General features: G+C 41.5%; 1 protein-coding gene across 1 annotated transcript in view; it reads right to left on the reverse strand.

Moving 5' to 3' along the window:
* fjx1 (four-jointed box kinase 1) overlaps window positions 1-23118 on the reverse strand; it is a 440027-nt gene that overhangs the window by 39577 nt on the left and 377332 nt on the right. The gene's annotated exons all lie outside the window — the stretch shown is intronic.

Genomic DNA, 23118 nt, shown 5'->3' on the forward strand with positions numbered 1-23118 from the left:
AAAATGGGACAAGTGCAATTGAGAGCCTAATCAAATATGGTAAAGAGCATGTCATGTTTAAGGATAAAGGAATACATTTCAGAGGAACTGGTGTGGAAGAAGTCGTCAGAAGAGATATGACAGAACTGGTGAAATCGGGAAATTGAAATGGAGTCTTTGTAGAAAGCAGGGTGAGTGTCTGTTGGCTTGTAATGGATCTTGGACACTGGCCTATCCCCTGTAAAACTGAGAAAGGGAAGGGAAGAGTCAGATGAAAGTGAGAGCCAGGTGGAAACTGGAAGTAACGGCAACAGAACTTTCTTTCCTCTAATGGTTATAATTCTAGTTTCCTGGGTAGGAAGCAGACTGGATCCAGAACTGGCAATTCTGAGAATTGAGCTATCCCATTTAGGAAACAGAAGTTTCCAAGAAATAGAAACAGGAATGGGTTACTTAGCCCATTAGATCTGCCCTGGAAGGAACTGGATGATCCAAAGTGCAACTATGGCCATGAAACATATTGTCTATTAGGAATAATTGCAAGAGGCATCTCATTTCTCTACTTAGCATTAAGAACTTTTCTACTCAGCATACTTAGGAAATGATTGACTAGATTGATAGAATGAACATCTGCATGTGAGGTTTTTTATGTCATGTGAAAGGTCTTTCCTGCCATTTTATTACCTATTAGTTTTTTTAAAAAATACATAATTCCTTAATGTTCATCAATATTTTTTTATTTTTGAAGTAAGCATTCATTGTTCTTCTAAAGTACCTTTTTTTCTTCTTCAAGAGACAATTGGACAAATGCATTACCCATTTTTACAACCCTTTGTGTGATGTATATTCTACTCTTTTAAACTTACCCTAAATTTGGATTGTTTTCTCTTAATTGTGGATTCCAAGTGAGGTCTGTCCAGTGCTTCGTACAACAGCGTAAAATGTCCTTAATTACTCTCCCCATCATGATGAGCTCTAACACCCTTTAAGATACTTTATGCCCTTGTGGCTATCTTTTGACAAGTTACTTGTATACATCACTAAGTTCCTTTGTTATTTTCTACCAAGTTAATTCAGCTCAAGTGAACTGGTTTATCACACATGCAGTTAATGATTGGTTAACATGGAAAATACACCTTCTGCTTCTCCATCCCTGTTTATTAGGCAAAATTCACAGTTGGTTTACAAGCTGTGAAAATATCTGCCATTAACTCTTTCAAAGAACCCAAGTTCACATCTCATCCAGAAGACTGTCCACCTTCCTCTGGCTGATTTGAAACCAAGACTTCTGGCTTATGTTACAGAATGATAAAGCATTCATTGTGCTACTGCCAGCTGTTTGAAAGTGCTCTCCATTATTTCTATCCTTTCTAAATATAAATGAAATTTTCTTTTGAAAGTTACGCTTAAATTTAGTTCCACCACTCCAGACAGTGAATTCCAGATTAAAGGTGTTATTTTTTTCAGTGGTATTGCTAGTATGTATAATTTATCTATTTAACTTGGTACCTGCACAAAAATGCAAATTTTAGCTTCGTTTCAACATGTTAAAATCACATATTGGCAAAACTCCTTTGGTTAGAGATGCCCTTGTAAACCTGACCAGTGGTTTGCTTATGAGACTATATACCTTAAATTGTCGAGTGTCACTCATTCCAGGCCCTGGTATGCTACAACTGCATAAAAGTATGAAGGAAAAGGCATCACTGCAATGCGTTAATCCATGTATTATGGGATAGGGTCTGCCAATGCCAGCTAGCTTGTGTCAAATTGCCTGTTCAGCCCTTTATTGAAGCAGGAGTGCACCATTTAACGCTATCCTAAAATTATAACTGTGCTTGTGGGGTTTACCATAGTGGTTCTCCCATCACTTTTGCCCAGTGGGTAGTGGATCACAGCTTCCTTGAGGATCAGACATAAACTACCTCCAGTGTGTAACTGTTTGCAGGTGGAAGTGGTCTCCTTGGATAAAATAAACCTTTCAGTTCTATCATTGAAGTGTGATACTGTTCCCCAAATTTTAGGAATAGATGTTTAAATGCCTCTATGCATTAATATCTGGTCAGAGTCAATTGACAAGAACTAAATTGCCAGCATCACACCATTGGCTCAGTTCAGGTAAGAGGACTGGATCTTCTGCCAACCTTGATTGCAACATATGCAACTAAAATCACAAGTTCAAAAGCCTGCTCTTCAAATCCTCTTGAAAGATTAAATCCTAAAATTCCAAGGTGGGAAAATTCACCACCATTAGCATTTTGCAGAACAGCCATTGCTGGCCTGATGAATTTTCTGGTGTTGGTTGAAATTTTGTGATTTGAATGCCAATGATAGATAGTGACATCACTGGGAAACATTTAGAATGGTACCAGATTGGAACATGTTCTGAATGTGGTAAACCAGGAGTTGTGGAGGAAAAAGTAATTTAGGTTTCCACTACACAAATTCCACATTATCTGCATCACGGCAGGTATCCAGGCCTAAAAGGCTGATTGCTGTCTAATCCATCAATTTAGCCTCTAAGCATCCATGTCAACTGAAGCATTGCCGTAAGAACAGCAATGCCAAAGCTCTCAAGGACACCCACCAATATAGCTGTTCTCAGCAACTTGTAGATAACCTGTCAACTCCAAGCTGGAGCCACAAAGCATCCACAGTTTTTGGACTGTCCTGATTGGCATCTGTGAAAGTACATTTAGCTTCTCTGTCAAGAAGAAACAGGACTGGTTTGATGAGAATGACCAGGATATTAAGGAGCTAATTAATCACTCATTAAGGTGTTCTGGATTGGAAGCTCCACCATTCCTCAAGGGTATAGAAACAGTTCTGAAGACAGAGGTCCAGCTGAAAACCTGTGACCTATAGAACTAATGGTGAATAGAAAGAACAAGGATGAACATATCAAGGACAGAGGCAGTCAGTGCCCACTGGAAGGCACACTTTGAATATGCGTCCTTGGCACAACTCTGGCAAGCCTTACTGCCACTCCTGACCAACAAGAAGTCAAAAAGGCACTAAAAAATAACAAGGCCTTGGGAAAAGACAGTATGCCTACCAAAATCTTAAACCTCAGCAGTGTAGAGCTTCAGTTACAAATCCACAATCTGTGATGAGGAGGATATATCAGGTGACTTCACAGATGCCGGAATCATGACCACCTTCAAGGAAGAAGTCAAGTCTGATTGTGGTAGGTACAGGTGAGTCTACTTGCTGTCTACAATAGGCAAAGTCTTTGCTATTAGCTGAAGAGCTGCTCCCAAATAGCAGTGTAAATTCCATCCATCTAGAGGCACAGCGGACACGATCTTCACCGCACGGCAAGTGTAAGAAAAATTCAGGGAGCAGCAATAGCCACTATACATGGCCTTTTCTGACTTCACTAAAGCCTTTGACTCCACCAGTTGGGAGGGATAATGAAACACCCTCCTCAAATTCAGCTGCCCACAGAAATTCAGCTCCATTTTACATTTGCTCCACGTGAAATGCAAGCCATGATACTGACCAACGGCTCTGTAACAGCCAGTCTCAATGAAGAGTAGTGGCAAATATGACTATGCTATTGAGCCAACATTTTTCTTAATTTTTTTTTACCACAATGTTACACCTCACCTCCAACAAACTTTCTGCAGCACCATTGTTGGTTTTGATCAAGAATCTTTAACCTTAACTCTGTTTCTTTTTGCACAGATGCTGCTTGACCTGCTGAGTGCCTTCAGCATTTCTGTTTTAGTTTCAGATTTCAAATATCTTCAGTTTTTTTTGGCTTTCAAACTTTACACAGAAGTAGATTTCATCTTTAGGGCTCATGGGAAACTGCTTAACCTATGGTGATTACATTTTAGAACCAAGGTCACCTGAACCTCATTGGTTGAGCTACTGTGTTTGGCTGACACTTGTGTTTGTGCATGCTTGGAGGCTGAGCTCCAGCCATAATGAACTTGTTCACTCTACCATACTAGAGGATGGGCCTAATAATCAACATCCACAAGGCAAAGATCCTTGCCAATCTGCCCACGTTGCACCATGCTGCTTTCAGACAATAGAAGTTCCTGGTGAGACCTGCATATCTCAAGAATCACTTCTTAGCAAAGGCTGACATCCATAATGAAATTAACTACTGCTTTCAATGTGCCAGCATAGCCTTTGGATAATTGAAGAAAAGGATGTTGGAAGATCAAGACCTAACCTGCTACAAAACTCATGGTCTACTGAGCAGCAGTGATCCCTGCCCTATATTCTGAGAAGTGGACTACCTACGACAGGCACCTCAAGACACTGACTCCGCAAGATCCTCAATTCACTGGAAGGATAAATGAGCCAATGTCAGGGACTCCTCTCAGGTCAATATGCTGAACATTGAGGTCCCATTTACAATTTCTGTTTTGTTGGGCAGCCTTGTCATTCAGATGCACAACAGCAGACTCCTGAAACAAACACCATTCTGAGCTCTGTCATGGAAAGAGATTATCACGCAGCTAGACGAAAAGACTCAAGGATGTGCAGAAAGCCTTCATCTGGCTTCTGACTGCTCAACGTGGAGAAGGTACATTTGGGATGATATTGAAAAGTTTGAAGATGTACATTGGGAGTACACAGAAAGCCTGCATATGTGGGTGAAGGAGCCCATCACCTCACAAAGTACTCGCCTGTCTGCCGTTTTGGACACCTCCTGCCCCATTTGTGGAAGAGTCTGCAGTTCCCACATTGGTTTCATCAGCAACCTCAGAACCCACAAAACTGGAGTAAAAGCATCGATCACCCTCAAACTTGAGGGACTGTCTAAGAAGAAGAAGAAGCAAAAGAAGTTATTCAGAGGAGTTCAAAAATGGGGAGATTATGCTTTAAATATTGGTGAAGTTCCAATGGCAGACTGATCAATAAAGTAGAAGTCCATGAAATCCTAGGCAAAGCACAAAGTTGGATCCAAAGTTGGTTCAGTCTCTGTAAGTGAGGAAAATGTATGATGGGAGTTTTATTAACTTGAAGGCTGCATGCAGTAGAATTGTTTGAGTTACATTGCAAGGTTCCCTTTTTTGCAGTTTTATATAAATGCATAATCTGGCAAAGAGGTTTACAGTGAGGAAGAGGATGCTAGGCTGCAGAATTTAATGCACTTCAGCTGGAAAGAAAAGGGGCAAGTATTATTTAATGTGGTGAAGTGTGAAGTAATATATTTAAGGACGACAGACAATTTAAGAGAATACACAGTAAATTGTTGAATATGGAGAAGCATAAAAGCAGAGAAAGATCTTGGAGTACGTGTCACAGATCCCTGAGGCTAGTACATCTGGTAGATAAGGAATGTTAAAGCTGGCCTCTTACATGTAGATTCATAGAATATAAGAGCAGGTGGGTCTGGAGCAATAGTCAAACTATAACCTGTGTGGTGCTAGGGTTAATGACCTCTCTTCTGGACTGGAATATTTGGAGTGGGAGGGAGAGGATCCAGTTGTCATGGTCCATGTAGGCATTAATGACATAAGGGAGGACTAGGAGGAAGGTTCTGCAAAGGGATTATGAGGAGCTTGCAGCAAACTTGAAAAGCAGAACCACGAGGGTGATAAACTCCAAATTACAACCTGAGGCAAGTTCAAATCGATGAAGGGTAAATAGGATTACATGTGTGGCTCAAAGGGCAGTGTGGTAGAAATGGGTTCCAATTCATGGGACAATGGCACCAGTACGAGGGAAAGAGAGAGCTGTCCTGTTGGGATGTGCTCCACCTGAATCATGCTGAGACCAGTGTCCGGGCAGATCGCATAAATAGGGTTGTAAGTAATAGAAGAGAGCTCTAAGAGCAGATGTTTAATAAATCAAGAGGAAATGAGAGACACCAGTGGCACAAGATAGTTAAGGAGGAAATTAACAAGTAAATTGTGACACATTGAGGCAGAAAATGTAAACAATAGTGTACAGCACGGAGCAAATCCAGAGCTAGTAAAAATTGTAGAGCAACAAATCTTTATGGTCTTTATTTGAATTCATGTAGTATTTGCAATAAGGTGAGTTGACAACACAGATAGCAATATATGAGTATGATCTAATAACTTACAGAGACGTGATTGCAGGCTGATTAGGACTCAATAATGCAGGTTATAGATTGTTCCAAAAGAACAGGCCAAAAGTTAAAGGAGGCAGGTTAGCATTGTTAGTCAAGGAGGGTGTCATAGTGGTGCTGGGTTGTGATATAGAGTCAGTAGATAGTAATGTAGAATCAGTTTGGGTTGAAATCATAAGTAGCAGGGGAAAGAAGATGTGGGTGGTAGTCTGTATGTCCCCAAAACATGACCACTCAATAGGGCGGAGCATCAATGGGGAAATATCCAGGGCATGTTTGAAGGGAACTGCAATTATCATGGGAGACTTTAATCTACATATTGATCAGACAAACCAAACTGGCAGGTGTATCATATAAGAAGAATTTGTGGAGTGCTTCAGGGATTGCTTCTTGGAACATTATATTAGAGAACATACTCAGGAGCAGGCTGTTTCAGGTGTGGTCATGAGTGATGAGGAAGGATTGATAAGAGATCTTGTGCTTAAAGATCTTCCAGGAGGTAGTGACTACAATATTATGGAACTCCAGATGCAGTTTGAGGGTGAACACCACAGGACCAAAACCACTGTCTTTGATTTAAATAAGAATGATTAAAATGATATGAAGGTTGAGGTGTTGAAGGTGGACTGGGAAAATAAGCTAAGAGGCAAGTCAGTAGATGAACAGTGGCAGAGATTCAAACAGCTGGTCCCTAATGCTCAGCAGGAATTTATCCCAATTAGAAAAAGGGATTCCATGATAAGAGGCATAGATCGAGTGGACAGTCAGAGACCATTTCCTAGGGCGACAATAGCTAACACAAGGGGGCATCATTCTAAGGTGATTGGAGGAAGATGTAAGGGGTATGTCGGGGTAAGTTTTTTTTACACAGAGAGTGGTGGGTGCATGGAACGCACTGCCGACAGAGGTTGTGGGGGCCAGATACATTAAGGACATCTAAGGGACCCTTAGATAGCCACATGAATGATAGAGAAATGGAGGGCTATGTGGGAGGGAAGGGTTAGATAGATCTTAGAGCAGGATAAAATGTCGGCACAACATTGTGGGCCGAAGGGCCTGCACTGTGCTGTAGTGTGCTATGTTCTATGAGAAAGAGGCATGATCTGTGGTTAACACAAGAAGTCAAAGACTGTGTTAAATGGAAAAGTAGGGCATACAAAATGCCACAGGCTGGTGGTAGGACGGAAGACTGGGAAATTTTAGGGATCCAGCAGCAAAGGACTGAAAAGTTCAGAAGAAAGAAAACTGAATTTGAGAGAAAACTTGTGTGTCATATCAAAACAAACAGTAAGTGTTTCTATAGATATATAAATAGGAAGAATGTGGCTTAAGGTAGTTGTGAGACCTCTAGAGAACAAGGTAGGTGAATTAATAACAGGAAACAAAGAAATGGCAGATATGCCAATAATCATTCTTTTGCATCAGCCTTCACCATGGAAGATATTGCAAATCTCCCTAATATAACAAATGGGCTCATTTCAGATAACATGGAGGAACTTATAAAAATCCCAGTCACAAGGGATAAAGTATTAGGGAAACTGACAGGACTAAAAGAGAACAAATTGCTGGGACGTGATGGCTTGTACCCAACAGTTTTAAAGGAAGTGGGTACAGAATTATTGGACCCATTGGTTGAAACGTTTCAAAGCTCACCAAGTTCTGGGAAGGTACCAGAAAATTGGAGAACAACCAATGTGGCTCCTTTGTTCAAAAAGAGAGGAAGTCAGAGCAGGGGAACTATAGGCTAGTTAGTCTAACATCTATTGTTGGCAAGATGCTGGAGTCAATAGTCAATGATGAAATAACTATTCATTTAGGAAAGGTGAATATAATCAAACCCAGTAAACATGGTTTTATTATGGGTAAATCATATTTGACAAATTTTCTTGAATTGTTTGAGGATGTGACAGGGAGAGTTGATAGAGGGGAATCTGTAGATGTAGTGTATTTAGATTTCCAAAGGGAATTTGACAAGGTGACACATAAGAAATTGGTGAATAAATTAAGAGCCCAAAGTATTGGAGGAAGCATGTAAGCCTGGCTTAAAAACTGTCACGTAGGAAACAGAGAATTGGTATAAATGGGTCCTTTTCAGGCTGGAAGGATGTAGCTAGTGGAATACTATTTATATTAATGACCTGGACAAGGGAACAAAATGTAAGGTTTCCAAGTTTGCCAATGATATGAAAATAGATGGAAGAGGATGTTGTAATAGGGATATTGTGACTCTGCAATGGGATGTAGATAGATTGAGTGATTGGGTGAAAACCTGGCAAATGGAGTTTAATGTGGGAAGTGTGAGGTCATGCACGTCAGTAAGAGGAATCAAAAAGTGAATTATTATCTAAATGGAGAGCGACTGCAAGTGAGTGAAGTTTAGAGGATCTAGGTGTTCTAGTACATGGATCACAAAAAGTTAGCAGGCAGGCCCAACAAGTAGTCAAACAAATGGCATTTTGGCATTTATTGTGAAGGGGTTGGAGTTTAAAAATAGGGAGGTTTTGTTACAATTGTACAAGGTTTTGGTGAGGCCACACCTGGAATACTGCACAGTTTTGGTCCCCTTACCTAAAATAGGATATAGTAGCATTGGAGACAGTCCAAAGGAGATTTACCTTATTCAAACATCTAAGGTCCAAAGGGATCCTGATACCTTAGATGTTGAGATGTTTTCACTTGTGGGAGAGTCACAATCAAGGGGTCATAGCTACAAAATAATGGGCCAATCATTCAAAACTGATATGTGTAAAAATTTCTTCTCTCAGAGGGTAGTGAGTCTGTGGAATTCTCTGTCCTGAGGGTGCTGGAGTCCAGATCATTAGATATATTTAAGGTGGAAATAGATAAATATTTGAAAGATCAAGGAATTGATGATTATGGGGAATTGACACAGAAGAGGAGTTGAGGCCAGCATAGATCAGCCTCCCGCTCCTATTTTTCTGTGTATATAAAGCATGTTAGACTATAGCAAGAGGACTGTGCACAGTTCTGTCACTGGAAGAATGGGATAGCACTGGGTGGTGGGCTTTCAAGGAAATTGCCAGGCTGGAGATTGTTAGTTATAAAGAGAGAATGATTTGGCTGAGGTTAGACCACTTTAGGGAAGATATATTGGGTTGTAGGAAGTACAGTTTAGATAAGCTCTTCCCTTGCAGATACCATGTTGAGCTCAAATATTTTGAATACAATTAGATAAATGTTTCTGTGCCATTAGACTGTTGATTAAATCTGGCTGATAACACAATACTAAATCCAAAATAAGTCGTTTCCTTGTGTTTCTAGTTTCTATGTCATAAAAACTGCAGCGAAATCTAGCGATAAAGGTAACGTGAGCAGCAACAAAGAGGAAATAGTTGCACATTAGTACTTCTCTTGAGGACTTGAATGAGGTCTAGGATAGAGGAACATGCAGATGCATATCAAAATGCTTGGTGCATTATCCAGCCTGCCTGACAGAATGCAACTCGCATCGAGGAGCATGGAAGAGTCTGTGGTGGAAACAGTGAGCAGCTTCAAGTTCCTGGGTGTCAACATCTTAGAGGATCTATCCTGGGCGCAGCACATAGATGCAACCACAAAGAAGGTGCGCCAGCATCTCTACTTTCTTGGAAGTTTAAGGTGATTCGGTATGTCATCGAAGACTCTTACAAACATCAGATGTACAGTGGAAAGCATTCTGACTGGTTGCATCGCGGCCTGGTATGGAAGGTCCAATGCACTGGAATGCAAGAAGCTACAGAGGGTGGTGACGTCAACCAGTTCCATCATGAGTACAGCTCTCCCCACCATCGAGAGGCGATGTCTCAGGAAGGTGACATCCATCATCAGAGATCCACTATTTGGGCCATGCCCACTTCTGTATGCTGCCATCAGCAGGAGGTACAGGAGCCTGAAGACCCACACCTCCAGGTTCAACAACAGCTTCTTCCGCACTGCCATTGGGTGAATCGGTCCATCACTGAACTGACCCGATAAGCCTTAACACTACCTCAGACTATATATTTTTCTCTCTCTCAATCTTGCGCTAGTGTTATTATGTTTATTTTGTTGTTTATTTTACATATATAAGTTGTGTATAATTTATGTTACTTTAAGTTTAAATTTAAATTTAACTAACCAAACCAACCAATGATAACTTATGTTTGTCCTCGTAATATACTGTGCTGCTGCTGCTGCAAAAAGCTAACTTTCATGGCATTTATACTCTGTGTATGTATGCCTATGACAACAATAAACTTGAACTTGAGTCTACTTCCAGTCCAGAAGTAGGATGCACCTTCATGTCAGCCAGCATGGAGACTCTCTTAAGGCGATGGCTATTGGAGCAGGTTTCTTTTTCCATTGAGGCAATGTTGGAATCCATCCAAAGTCTTAGCACCTTAGTGGAGTCTCAGACCAGTCTAAGCTCTGAATGATATAGCCCAGCAGCAGATTGCTATTCTTGGAAAGCTTAGAACCAGAAGTATATTGTTGCCATCAGGGAGCAAACTGTTATCATTGTAGGATTTGATTGCCCGTGTTGGTTTGTATTTGAAAGCTTTAACAACAGCTGTACAATCTGCTTTTACTCTAGCTTTGATCTGAATTAAAATCTTTGATTAAATTAGTTCTAAAATCAACACTTCAATAAAAGTGTAGCTGGAGTAACGTTCCTAGAAGATGGAGGACCGTGTTCTTGAATAATCTTAGTTTATAGAACTACTAATATTAATCATGAATGTGTTTGGAAGCAGATACGTTATACAGTGTGTGCAAATGTCTGAGATACTCTGGTATTGTCCTTCAATGAGGAGATGGAGTTTCCACAGTCATAAAGTGAACAATCAGACACATATATACAAAGTTATCAGTGCCAAGGAGATAGACAATAGGTAGTTACTCAAGTTGTGTAGTTTTCTGATCCATTGTATATAAAGTTACAGGGGCACAGATCGGTTAGATAGTAAGAAACTTTTTCCCATCTGGGAGATGTATAAAACCAAGGGGTGTAGGCTTAATGTAAGGGTTCGGAGATTTAGAATGAATCTGAGGAAAAAATTTTTTCACCCAGAGGGCGGTTGGAATCCGGAACGCTCTGCCTGAGGGGCTGGTGGAGGCAGAGACTTACATTTAAGAAGTATCTGGACTAGCACTTGTATTGCCAAGGCATAGCCAAGTGCTAGAAAATGGGATTGATATAGAAAGGTGCTTAATGGTTAGCATGGACTTGGTGGACTGAAGGGTCTGTTACTGTGCTGTATGACTTTATGACATTGTAATTTTTATATGTTCTTTACTGTATCATTGGCAGATTCCCACATACAACTTGGAGAAAATACATGCTGTGTGGCCTTCCCTTAAAGAAGCTTTTCTGGAGAATCACATGCAGACAATTACTTCATGGAAATCCAGGGATAAAGGTAATGTGAGCATACAAGCAATTGGAAGGATAGGTTAGGTATTTGGTTGACTATATACAAATCTATAGTCTTTCTTCACAGTGAACTTCAACTCTTTGTCATCTGCATATATGTAAACACATTTCTCAATAGGGTTGTAAGATATTTCAATCGAATGAGCAACCTTTATTGTTTCAGAGTTTTACCATATAATAATATGGAGACATCAATTTGTGATCAGTGTCCTGCATTTGGAAATTTGCTTGGGATGATGTTTAGCAGTTAGCTGTCTTCAATTGCTCCATTACTCACACAACTGAACATCAAGGTTTTGGCCATCAGCTCTGTTTAGCATTTAATATTTTGCTCTAATGCTGAATGAAGTGGCAAGGTCATTGATAAGCACATAAGAAATGTGTCTCGTATCTCACTCATGCTTCAGATAAATTTCCTCTGAACTCAGTGCCGCGCTTTGATAATTGGTCAAATAGCATTACAATCCTGAAGAAGGGTCCTGACCCAAAACATCGACACCTGCTTTTCTCCACGGATGCTGCCTGGCCTGCTGAGTTCCTCCAGCATCGTCGTGTTTTTCACCTAGATTCCAGCATCTGCAGTCCTTTATTTCTCTAGCATTACAATACCCTTGATGACTCTGTTGTGATTTAGGTGAGAATCACAGCTTAACACCTTCCAGTCCTGACCAGTACCAAGAAGGGCAATTTATGTGGAGACTTCAGTCATAGCACTTAGTGTATGAGTCCTTAATGAATCCACTTGATTTGTCTGAATGATTCCTCTGGCTATGCTGATGAGGATTCTATCTCAATGCTGAACTATCAGGACTGACTGGCTGCTTGAGGCAGTGCCTCTTTTTGAAGGTAAGAAAGTTATCATTAATTCTGTATAGCATTGTTTACATTGTATAGTATAAAGGAATGTCCCATCTTTCAGTAGACACCTGACATCTATCATTGGCAACTTTGTAAGTTTGTTGCAGTTTTCTTTGTAAACAAGTGTTAAGATCTTCAGAAGCAACTGAAGGTAAGGTCTACTGCAGTTGACATTTAGAATGGGTTTCAGTTCTGAAAATAGTAAAGGAAAGGAGAAACCTGGTATATATACAACAGGGGAGGTTGAGAAGGCAATTTTAAAGCTCATGGAGTCTGGGCTTTATAAATTGAGACATGGATTACAAAAGCAAAGAGGTTATGTTGAACCTCTACAAAACACTGGTCAGGCCACAAGGAGAGCACTGGATCCAAATTTGTTCACTACACCTTGGGAAAGGTGTGAAGGCCTAGAGGTTGCAGCAAAGATTTACGAGAATGATTCCAGAGATGAGATTACAGTTATTAGAGAATCTCAGGCTGTTCTCCTTGGAGTAGAGAAGATCGAGACGAGATTTGATTGAAAATCCTGATGGTGTTAGACTGTGTAAATACTGTCAAATGAAACTGTTCTCATTACTGGAAGTGTGAGGGACCAGAGAATCTAAATTTAAAATGTTTTAGAATAGATCCATGGATAAGGTGATGAAAGATTAAAGCACTGCATCTATCAGATAATGTGGAAAATTGCCCAGGTATGACCTGTTCACAAAAAGCAGGACAAGTCTTACGTGGCTAATTACTGCCCACTCAATCTACTCTCAATCAGCAGCAAAGTGATGGAAACCGTCATCAACAGTGGTTGATGGATATTCACCAATACCCAGTTTGAGTTTCACCAGGGCTGTGGCTCCAAACCTCATTACAGTCTTGATGCAAACATGGACTAAAGAGATGAAATCTAGAAGTAAGATGAGAATGACAGTACTTGACGTTAAGGCAGCATTTGACCAAGTGTGGCATCAATCCATACTAGTTAAACCTAAGTCAACAGACGTAAACTCCAATGGCATTCATACCTCATACAAAGTTTCACCAAGTAGGAGCCGGGACTAGGAGTGAGAGGCGGGAATTTTCAAAGGAGGTGAGTCTCAGCACCTTCTGTTCAGTTTCACCTAGCAGGAACCTAAAAGAGGCACATTTGCAAATTGTTAGTTGGAAATTGATTGGCTAATTGGCAGCAGCCAATAAAAAGAAGTTAGGCTCAAGTGGAGCGGCCATTGTGGGAGCAGGCCAGTGTTAAGAGTGGTGAGCTGAGGCTTTGGCTCGAGAGCCTTTAGTATGAAGAGGCGGAGGCTAAGGTGAGGTTCTGGTAAGTTCCCTTTCTTATTGCATTTAGAGCATTGGGAATGACAGTCAGGGCAGTGATGTGCTCCTCATGCAGGATGGGGGAAGTCAGGGAGAACTCCAGTGTCTCTGATGACTACACCTGCGAGAAGTGTATCCAACTGCAGCTCCTTACAGACTGCACTAGGGAACTGGAGCTGGAGCTGGATGAACTCCGGATCATTTGGGAAGCTGAGGGGTATATAGACAGGAGTTACAGGGAGGCAGTCATACCTAGGTTGCAGGATGCAGGTAGCTGGGTAACCATCAAGAGAAGGAAAGGTGAAAGGCAGTCACCCCTGTGGCTGTTCCCCTCAAAAACAAATATATTGTTTTGGATATTGTTGGGGGGTGGGGGGTGGCGACGACCTACTTGGGGAAAGCCACAGCGACCAGGTCTCTGGCACTGAGTCTGTGGCTCAGTAGGGAAGAGGGGAAAAGAGGAGTGCAGTAGTGATAGGGGATTCATTGGTTAGGGGAACAGACAGGAGATTCTGTGGACAAGAACGAAACTCCCAGATGTTTCTCCCTGAGGGTCAGAGACGTCTCGGACCGAGTCCACAGCATTCTAAAGGGGAAGGGGGAGCAGCCAGAAGTCATGGTCCACATAGGCAGGAAGGGTGATGAGATCCTGCAAAGTGAGTTCAGAGAGTTAGGTGATGTTAAAAGACGGGATCTTCAGGGTGGTGATCTCAGGATTGCTACCCATCCCAAGTGCTAGTGAGGCAAGAAATAGGAAGGTAGTGCAGTTTAACACATGGCTAAGGAGATGGTGCAGGAGGGAGGATTTCAGATTTTTGGATCATTGGGCTCTCTTCCAGGGCAGGTGAAACCTGTACAAATGGGACGGTTTGCTCCTGAACTGGAGGGGTACCAAATTCCTTGCCAGAAGGCTTGCTAGTGCTGCTCGGTGGAGTGGGTTTAAACTGGAGTTGCAGGGGGGTGGGAACCAGGGGGGCAGGGCAGTAAGTGGAGGGGCTGTGGGGAAAGTAGATGTTAAGCCTACAAACAAAAACAGAAATCGACAGGTTGATGAGCATGGTGGGACTAATGTTCTGAGATGCATCTATTTCAATGCAAGGAGTATTGTAGGTAAGGCAGATGAACTTAGAGCATGGATCAGCACATGGAATTAAGATGTTGTAGCCATTAGTGAGACTTGGTTGCAGGAGGGGCAGGACTGGCAGCTCAATGTTCCAGAGTTCCACTGTTTCGGACACGATAGAGAGGGAAGTATTAAAGGGGGAGGGGTGGCATCTCTCATCAGGGAAAATGTCATGGCAGTGCTCAGAGAGGACATAATGGAGGGCTCATCTACTGAGGCAATATGGGTGGAACTGAGGAATAAAAAAGGATAATCACGTTAATGGGACTATATTATAGACCTCCCAATAGTCAGCAGGATTTAAAGGAACAAATCTGTAGAGAGATAGCAGACAGTTGCAAGAAATATAAGGCTGTGATAGTAGATGATTTTAAGTTTCTACATACTGACTGGGACTCCCAGGGATTGAATGGGATAGAGTTTGTCAAATATGTTCAGGAAAGTTTCCTTAATCAATATTTAGAGGTCCCAACTAGAAAGAGTGCAATACTGGATCTCCTCTTAGGGAACGATACAAGGCAGGTGACAGAAGTGTGTGTAGGGGAACACTTTGGATCCAGTGATCATAATTCCATTAGTTTCAAGATAATTATGGAGAAGGGTAGGACAGGTTCTCAGGTTGAGGTTCTAAATTGGAGTAAGGACAATTTTGATGTCATCAAAAGGGATCTGGCAGGTGTGGATTTGGATAGGCTATTTTCCGGCAAAGAGATGCTTGGTAAGTGGGGGGCTTTCAAAAGAGAAATATTGAGAGTACAGAATCTGTATGTTCCTGTTAGAATAAAAATCAAGGCTAACAGGTTTAGGAAACCTTGGTTATTGAAGGATATTGAGGCCCTGGTAAAAAAAAAGACGATGGTGCATATCAGGTATAGGCAGTTAGGATCAAATGAAGTGTTTGAGGAGTATAAGAAATGCAAGAGAACACTTAAGAGAGCAATCAGGAGGGAAAAAAAGAGGACATGAAGTTGCTCTGGCAGACAAGGTGAATGAGAATCCCAAGGGTTTCTATAGCTATATTAAGAGCAAAAGGGTAGCAAGGGATAAAGTTGGCCCTCCTAAAGATCAGCATGGTCATCGATGTGTGGAGCTGAAAGAGATGGGAGAGATCTTAAATGAATTTTTTGCATCCGTATTTACTCTGGAGAAAGACACAGAGACTATAGAACTGAGGCAAAAGAGTAATGAGGTCATGGACTGTATTCGGATTACAGAAGAGGAGGTGCTGACTGTCTTGAGGTGAATTAAAGTGGATAACTCCCCAGGGCCTGCTAGTGCAGAAATTGCTGGGGCCCTGGCAGAGCTACTTAAAATGTCCTTAGGCACGAGTGAGGCGCCGGAGGACTGGAGGATAGCTAATGTTGTTCCATTGTTCAAGAAAGACTCTCGGAATAAGTCGGGGAATTTCTGGCCAGTGAGTCTGACGTCAGTCGTGGGTAAATTATTGGAAGGCATTCTAAGGGACAGGATATATAAGTGTTTGGATAGACAGGGTCTGATTAGAGATAGTCAATGTGGCTTTGTGCATGGTAAGTCATGTCTAACCAATCTTATGGAGTTTTTCGAGGAAGTTACCAAGAAGGTTGATGAGGGGAAGGCGGTGGACATGGTCTACATGGACCTTAGCAAGGTCTTTGACAAGGTCCCGCATGGGAGGCTGGTCCAGAAGGTTAAGTCGCTTGGCATTCAGGATGAAGTAACCAATTGGGTTCAACAGTGGCTTAGCGGGAGAAGCCAGAGAGTAGTAGTAGATGGTTGTCTCTCTGATTGGAGGCCTGTGACTAGTGGTGTGCCGCAGGGATCGGTGCTGGGTCCGTTGTTGTTTATCATCTATATTAATGATTTAGTTGATAACGTGGTAAATTGGATCAGCAAATTTGAGGATGACACCAAGACTGGGGGCGTAGTGGACAGCGAGGAAGGCTATCAAAGCTTGCAGCATGATCTTGACCAGCTATAGAAATTGGATGAAAAATTGCTGATGGAATTTAATGCAGACAAGTGTGAGGTGTTGCACTTTGGGAGGACAAACCCCGATAGGACTTACACAGTGAACGGTTGGGCTCTGAGGTGTGCGGTACAACAGAGGGACCTGGGAATACAGATCCATAGTTCCTTGAAAGTGGCATCACAGGTAGATAGGGTCATAAAGAGAGCTTTTGGCACTTTGGCCTTCATAAATCAGGGCATTGAATACAGGAATTGGGATGTTATGTTGAAGTTGTACAAGGTGTTGGTGAGGCTGAATTTAGAGTATTGTGTGTAAGTCTGGTCACCTACCTACAGGAAAGATATCAATGAGCTTGAAAGAGTGCAGAGAAAATGTACAAGGATGTTGCTGGGACTTGAGGACCTGAGTTATAGGGAAAGGTTGAATAGGTTAGGACTTTATTCCCTGGAGTGCAGGAGAATGAGGGGAGATCCTATAAGAGGTATACAAAATTATGAGGAGTATAGATAGGGTGAATGAATGCAGGCTTTTTCCCCTAAGATTGGATGAGACTAGAACTAGAGGACATAGGTTTAGGCTGAAAGGTGAAATATATAAGGGGAATCTGAGGGGAACTTCTTCACTCAGAGGGTGGTGCGAGTGTGAAACGAACTGCCAGTGGAAGTGGTAAATGCGGGTTCTATTGTAACATTTCTTTCTTTTTCAATCTTTTTATTAATTTTCAAATTAGTACAAAATAATATATCTAACATTAGTAATTATACATATGGTGCAAAGAGATCAGGATAGCAGTCATAACACTTAATATATATATTCACAAGGAGTAAAAAAAAGTAATCTTGACCTCCCATTCTCTTATTAAGTGAACAAATACAAAAGGAAAGATTGAAAAGAAATGAAATTTAATTACATGAAAGAATAATCCCCAAATCAAAAAAATATTAATAATAAACCAAAAAAAACCCAAAAACTTAAAAAAAAAATTGGACTGATATTTCTTCAATTAAAAAGAAAAAAAAATTATATCGTCAACTCCGCTCCTCTATATTCAAGGGTTATTGAGAGGGATCTGGAAAAGGTCAGCTTATATCATATGGAAATATTGAATAAATGGACTCCAAACTTGCTCAAATTTAAGCGAAGGATCAACAGTACCACTCCTAATTTTTTCCAAGTTTAAACATGCTATAGTTTGAGAAAACCACTGAAAAGTGGTGGGAGGTATTGGATCCTTCCATTTGAACAAAATAGATCACTTGGCCATTAAGGTGACAAAGACGATCATAGGGCAAGCAGAAGCAGATAAATGGCGAGATTCCATCACTGGTAACCCAAAAATTGCAGTAATAGGATGAGGTTGTAAATCAATGTTCAATACAGATGAAATAATGTTAAAAATGTCTTTCCAATATTTTTCCAAAAGGGGACAGGACCAAAACATGCGTGTCAGGGAAGCCACCTTCGAATTACATCTGTCACATATAGGATTTATATGATGATAGAAACGGGCTAACTTGTCCTTGAACATATGGGTCCTGTGAACCACCTTAAACTGTATTAAAGAGTGTCTAGCACACATAGAAGACAATTATAACATTTAAGGAAAGCTTGGATAGGTACATGGATGGGAGGGCTTTGGAGGGATATAGTCTGGGTGCAGGTAGATGGGACCAGGCAGAAGATCAGGTCGGCATGACTAGATGGGCTGAAGGACCTGTTTCTGTGCTGTAGTGCTCTATGACTCTGACTATGACTGATGATTGCACAATGGCCAATTCCAGTTGTAAGTCCTCAACAAATAAATCAACTTACATCTGCATGCAGCAAGACCAAGACAACATTTAGGCATTCATGCCATAAAAGTGTCAGAAAAGGTAATTTACAACATAGGGAGTCTAACCACCTACCCCTGACATTAATCGCATTACCATCACTGAGTCCTGCACCATCAATATCAATGGGATCACCACTGACCAGAAACTCAACGGGACCAACAGGACACATAAATATCATGGCTACAAGAGCAGGTCAGAGGCTGTCAGCATGAGTGACTCATCTCCTGACATGACGAGGTGTTTCTACCAATCATAAGTCACAAGTGAGGAGTGTGATAGAATAATCTCCACTTGCCTTGTTGAATGCAGTGCTGACATCTTTCAAGAAAATTAAATCCATCCGGAACAAGATAGCCTGCTTGTATGCCACTGTATCAACCACCCTAAATGTTTATTCCCTCCACCACAATAGCTGCAGTGTCTACTGTCTACAAAATGCACTGCGGTTATTTGTCCAAGCTGCTCCAATAGCACATCCCAAACCCATACCTGTTATTGCAAGTAGGCAAGTGGGAACACCACCGTATGCAGGTTCCCCTTCAAGTTGCATCCTATTCTGGCTTGGAAATATATCACCAGTGCTTCATCATCCCTGGGTCTAGATCCTGGTTCCCTGCAGCACTGTGGACAGTACCTTCACTAACTGGACAGCAGCAGATCAAATAGGTGGCTCACCACTACCTTATTCAAGGGCAATTAGGGATGGGTAATAAACATTGGTCTATGTTCCAAAAATGTATACTTAAAAAATAGAAATTTCCAATCTAAAGGAATCTTCCCTGAATCTATGTTGGAAAACTAAAACAATGCATCATCTATCTCACTAGCCATCTCCTTTCCGGCCCCGGAATAAAGTCCAGCAGGACCCAGAGGCTTTTAACCACATTCCAACAATTTGCTCCATGCTGTTTCCCTGATGATTATAATTTTCCTAAGGTTCCCACTTCACTTCCAATTGCCAATTTACAGCTATTTCTGGAATGTTACTTGTACCCTTCACAGTGAAGACAGATGCAAAATACCTGTTTTTAATTTATCTGCCTTGTTTTCCATTATTAGTTCCCAGACTCACTTTCTACTGGACCAATGTTCATGCTGTTATTTTAAAAGAATAGATCTATAGAAACTCTTACTATCTTGTTTTTAGTTCTGGCTTTATCTTGTGCTCCAGTTTTTCCTTCCTTATTTATCTTTTGGTCATTCTTCACTGTTTTTATGTTCTGCCCAATCTTCTGACCTGTCTCCTATCTTTGCATAATTATATGTTTATGGTTAAGCCTCATACCACTTTTATCACAAAATGGTTACGGCACAAAATCAGGCCATTGATCATTGTTACCATACCAGCTATCTACTGGAACAATTCGCTGGTTCAACTTCCTGGCCATTTCTCCTATGTTTGCACATTTTTCTACACTATATTTTTATCTAATTCCCTCTTGATGAGCCACAATGGAACTTGCTTGCACCAAACCTGCAGGCAATGCATTTCCGATTCCAACCACACACTACATAAAAATGTTTTACTCATGTTAATATGAATTCTCTTATTTTATGCCTGTAGACTTACCTTTTCAACAGTGGGAACAGCCTCCCATTATCCACACTTTTCAGACCGTTCATAATTTTATAGACTTCTATCAAACGTCCTCTCAGCATCCTCTGAGGAAAACAGTCCCAACCTCTCCATTCTGTCCTAGTAACTGTAATCTCTCCTCATAGGAACCATTCTAGTAAATCACCTCTGGACTTTCTCTAACACCCTTACATCTTTGCTATAGTGTAGTGACCAGAATTAAACACAATATTCCATTTGAGGCTAGACCAGTGTTTTATAAAGGTTCAGCATGCCCTCCCTGCTTTTATACTCTGTGCCTCTTTAGATTAAGCCTAAACTTTTCTTTAAACCGTGGAGGGCGGGTCCTCCCTTGAAATTTTTCTTTCTCAGTAAATTCTATATGATCTATGAATTCAGAAAGACCACCTTTAAATGTCTGTCACTGCATCTTATTTACCCAATCCCTCAACCTAATTTGCCAGATCACTTTAGTTAGCTCTGTTTTCGTGCCTTTTTAATTTTTACTACCGCCACCCAAACATGGAGAAACCAGAGACTGAAAAAGAGAGGCATATGGGATCCTCTTTACTCTTCAGATTTCAGTTACCTTCTTGTTCTTTCCACTTATCTAACTCCCTTTTATAAAGAAAAATCAAAAAACTGCATATACTGAAAGTAATTTGCTTGTTGCAAGTGATTCACTTGCACTTCTTCCAATCTAGTGTACTGCATTTCGTGTTCACAATGTGGTGTCCTCAGGACTGGCAAAACCAAACACAGATCAGATGACCATTTTGTGGAACACCTGCATTCAGTAAGCAGGGTGACCCTGAGCTTACAGTTCTTTTCACTTTAATTCTCCCTCCTACTGCCACTCTGATTTATCTGTGACCTGTTGTTCTAACATAAGATTTCTTTATTAGTCAAAACACACAGTGAAATGCATCTTTTGGCGTAGAGTGTTCTGTGGGCAGCCCGCAAGTGTCGCCATGCTTCCGGCGCCATCATAGCACGCCCACAACTTCCTAACCCGTACGTCTTTGGAATGTGGGAGGAAACCCACGCAGACACGGGGAGAACGTACAAACTCCTTACAGACAGCGGCTGGAATTGAACCCGGGTCGCTGGCGCTGTAATAGCGTTACACTAACCAAGGAACTTGAGGAATAGCACTCCTCCTGTCCAGCATGTTGTACCCTTCTGGATTCATTATCAATTTCAGCAATTTCAGATAATTTGCATTCCCTGTCTGCAACATAACTGGATAATTCCATCTGTAATATTTATCCAGCTATTCTTTCTCCATGAAAACAGCCTGATTTGCTGGGCCTCGGCCTTGACATCTGTCTCTCGACTTTTTCCTGGAGAATTTCCTTGGTCTTCTGTGGGTACACCATCTCTATCCTCCTTCCCACTGTGTGTATGAAGGCTCCATTGCTGCTTCTGAAGATCTGGGTACCAGCTCCCAAATGTGTTCTAACGATCTCCAAAGGCCGGTGCAGTGACACCCAGCACTGATTCCAACCACAAAACAATTCCTCTTTAAGCAGATTGACTTTACTTAACGCTAGTTGGCAAACTGGGCCCAGGCAGTCATGAAGTTTTGAGCTGTGGTGATGCAGTTAGTTCACACTGGTTAGCTACTAAAGTCAAGAAAGCAGGCAGACAGCATCAATTCTGTTAGTGGCCTGCAATGGGTAAATGGGTGTGGAGTAATTGTGTATCACAATCCAACTCCTTGTTTTCCATTGCAATCCAATTTATTTCCCAGTGCATTTTGTGACTGAAATAGCAATTCTGAGGGCACATTGTTCAATAAGTGAAACTCAGTCCCTGAAAACCCTGTCGAGTGCTGCAGTAGATGCTCATATGGAAGGTCAGCTTGCTGCTATGCAAGCTCAGACATTTGCCAACATTTCCGTGGTGACCAGTGTCCAAAGGGCATTGGAGGTGTCATGGCATTCCAGCAATTTGATCTCCAAAACATTACAGATATTGCCTGGGAAAGGAGATATTGCCATGCAAGTAGATAGGGTGGTAAAGAAGGTGTATGGCACGTTTGCTTCATTGGTTGGGGCATTGAATATAAGAGTAAGGAAGTCATGTGGCAGCTATATAAAACTTTGGTTAGGCTGCACTTGGAGTATTGTGTTCAATTCTGGTCCCCCCCTTTACAGGAAGGATGTGGGGGCTTTGGAAAGGGTACCAGTATGCAGGCTGGGTTAGAGGGTATGAGCTATAAGGAGAGATTGGACAAACTTGGGTTGTTTTCTCTGGAGTGTTGGAGGCTGAGGGGAGACCTGATGGAAGTTTTATAAAATTATGAGAGGCATTGATCGGGTAGACAGTCAGAATCTTTTTCCCAGGGTAGAAATGTCAAATACGAGAGGACATGCATTTGAGAGGAGAGGGGTAAACTTTAATGGAGATGTGCGGGGCAAGTTTCTTTACACAGAGTGGTGGGTGCCTGGAACAGTCTGCCAGGGATAGTGATGGAAGTAGATATGATATTGGCACTTAAGAGACCTTTAGATAGACACATGAATATGCAGGGAGTGGAGGGATGTGGATCATGTGCAGGCAGAAGAGATTTAGTTTAATTTGCCATCGTGTTCAGCACAGACATTGTGGGCTAAAGGGCCTGTTCCTGTGCTGTACTGTTCTATGTTCTAAATGACAGAAGCTAGAGAGCACAAATTTTCATGATATTTGATACCTGACCACTCTCCTTCAATTCCTTGCCTGTCAGACCAAAAAACTGCTCATCATAAAAATGTAGTCAAAAGCTGGGTCTTTCAGGCTAGGAACTGCATTAGGACAATCTCTGGGGCAATCAGTAGATTGCTCACAGTAAGTCAGCAGCATTCCCTCTACCATGATGGAACTACTACAACCATGAAACGCAAGAACAGGCAAAGGCAAGTGGGAAAACATCCACCAAGGGAAAGTAAATGAGATCTCTCCGTGGCTTTTGTTGTGGTTGAATGTCAGGCTCTTGTTTGGAATTACAATTAGGTGAGGGAAGCAATGCTGAGTGC

This window comes from Pristis pectinata, chromosome 14 (genome assembly GCF_009764475.1).
Source record: "Pristis pectinata isolate sPriPec2 chromosome 14, sPriPec2.1.pri, whole genome shotgun sequence".
Classification (NCBI taxonomy): domain Eukaryota; kingdom Metazoa; phylum Chordata; class Chondrichthyes; order Rhinopristiformes; family Pristidae; genus Pristis; species Pristis pectinata.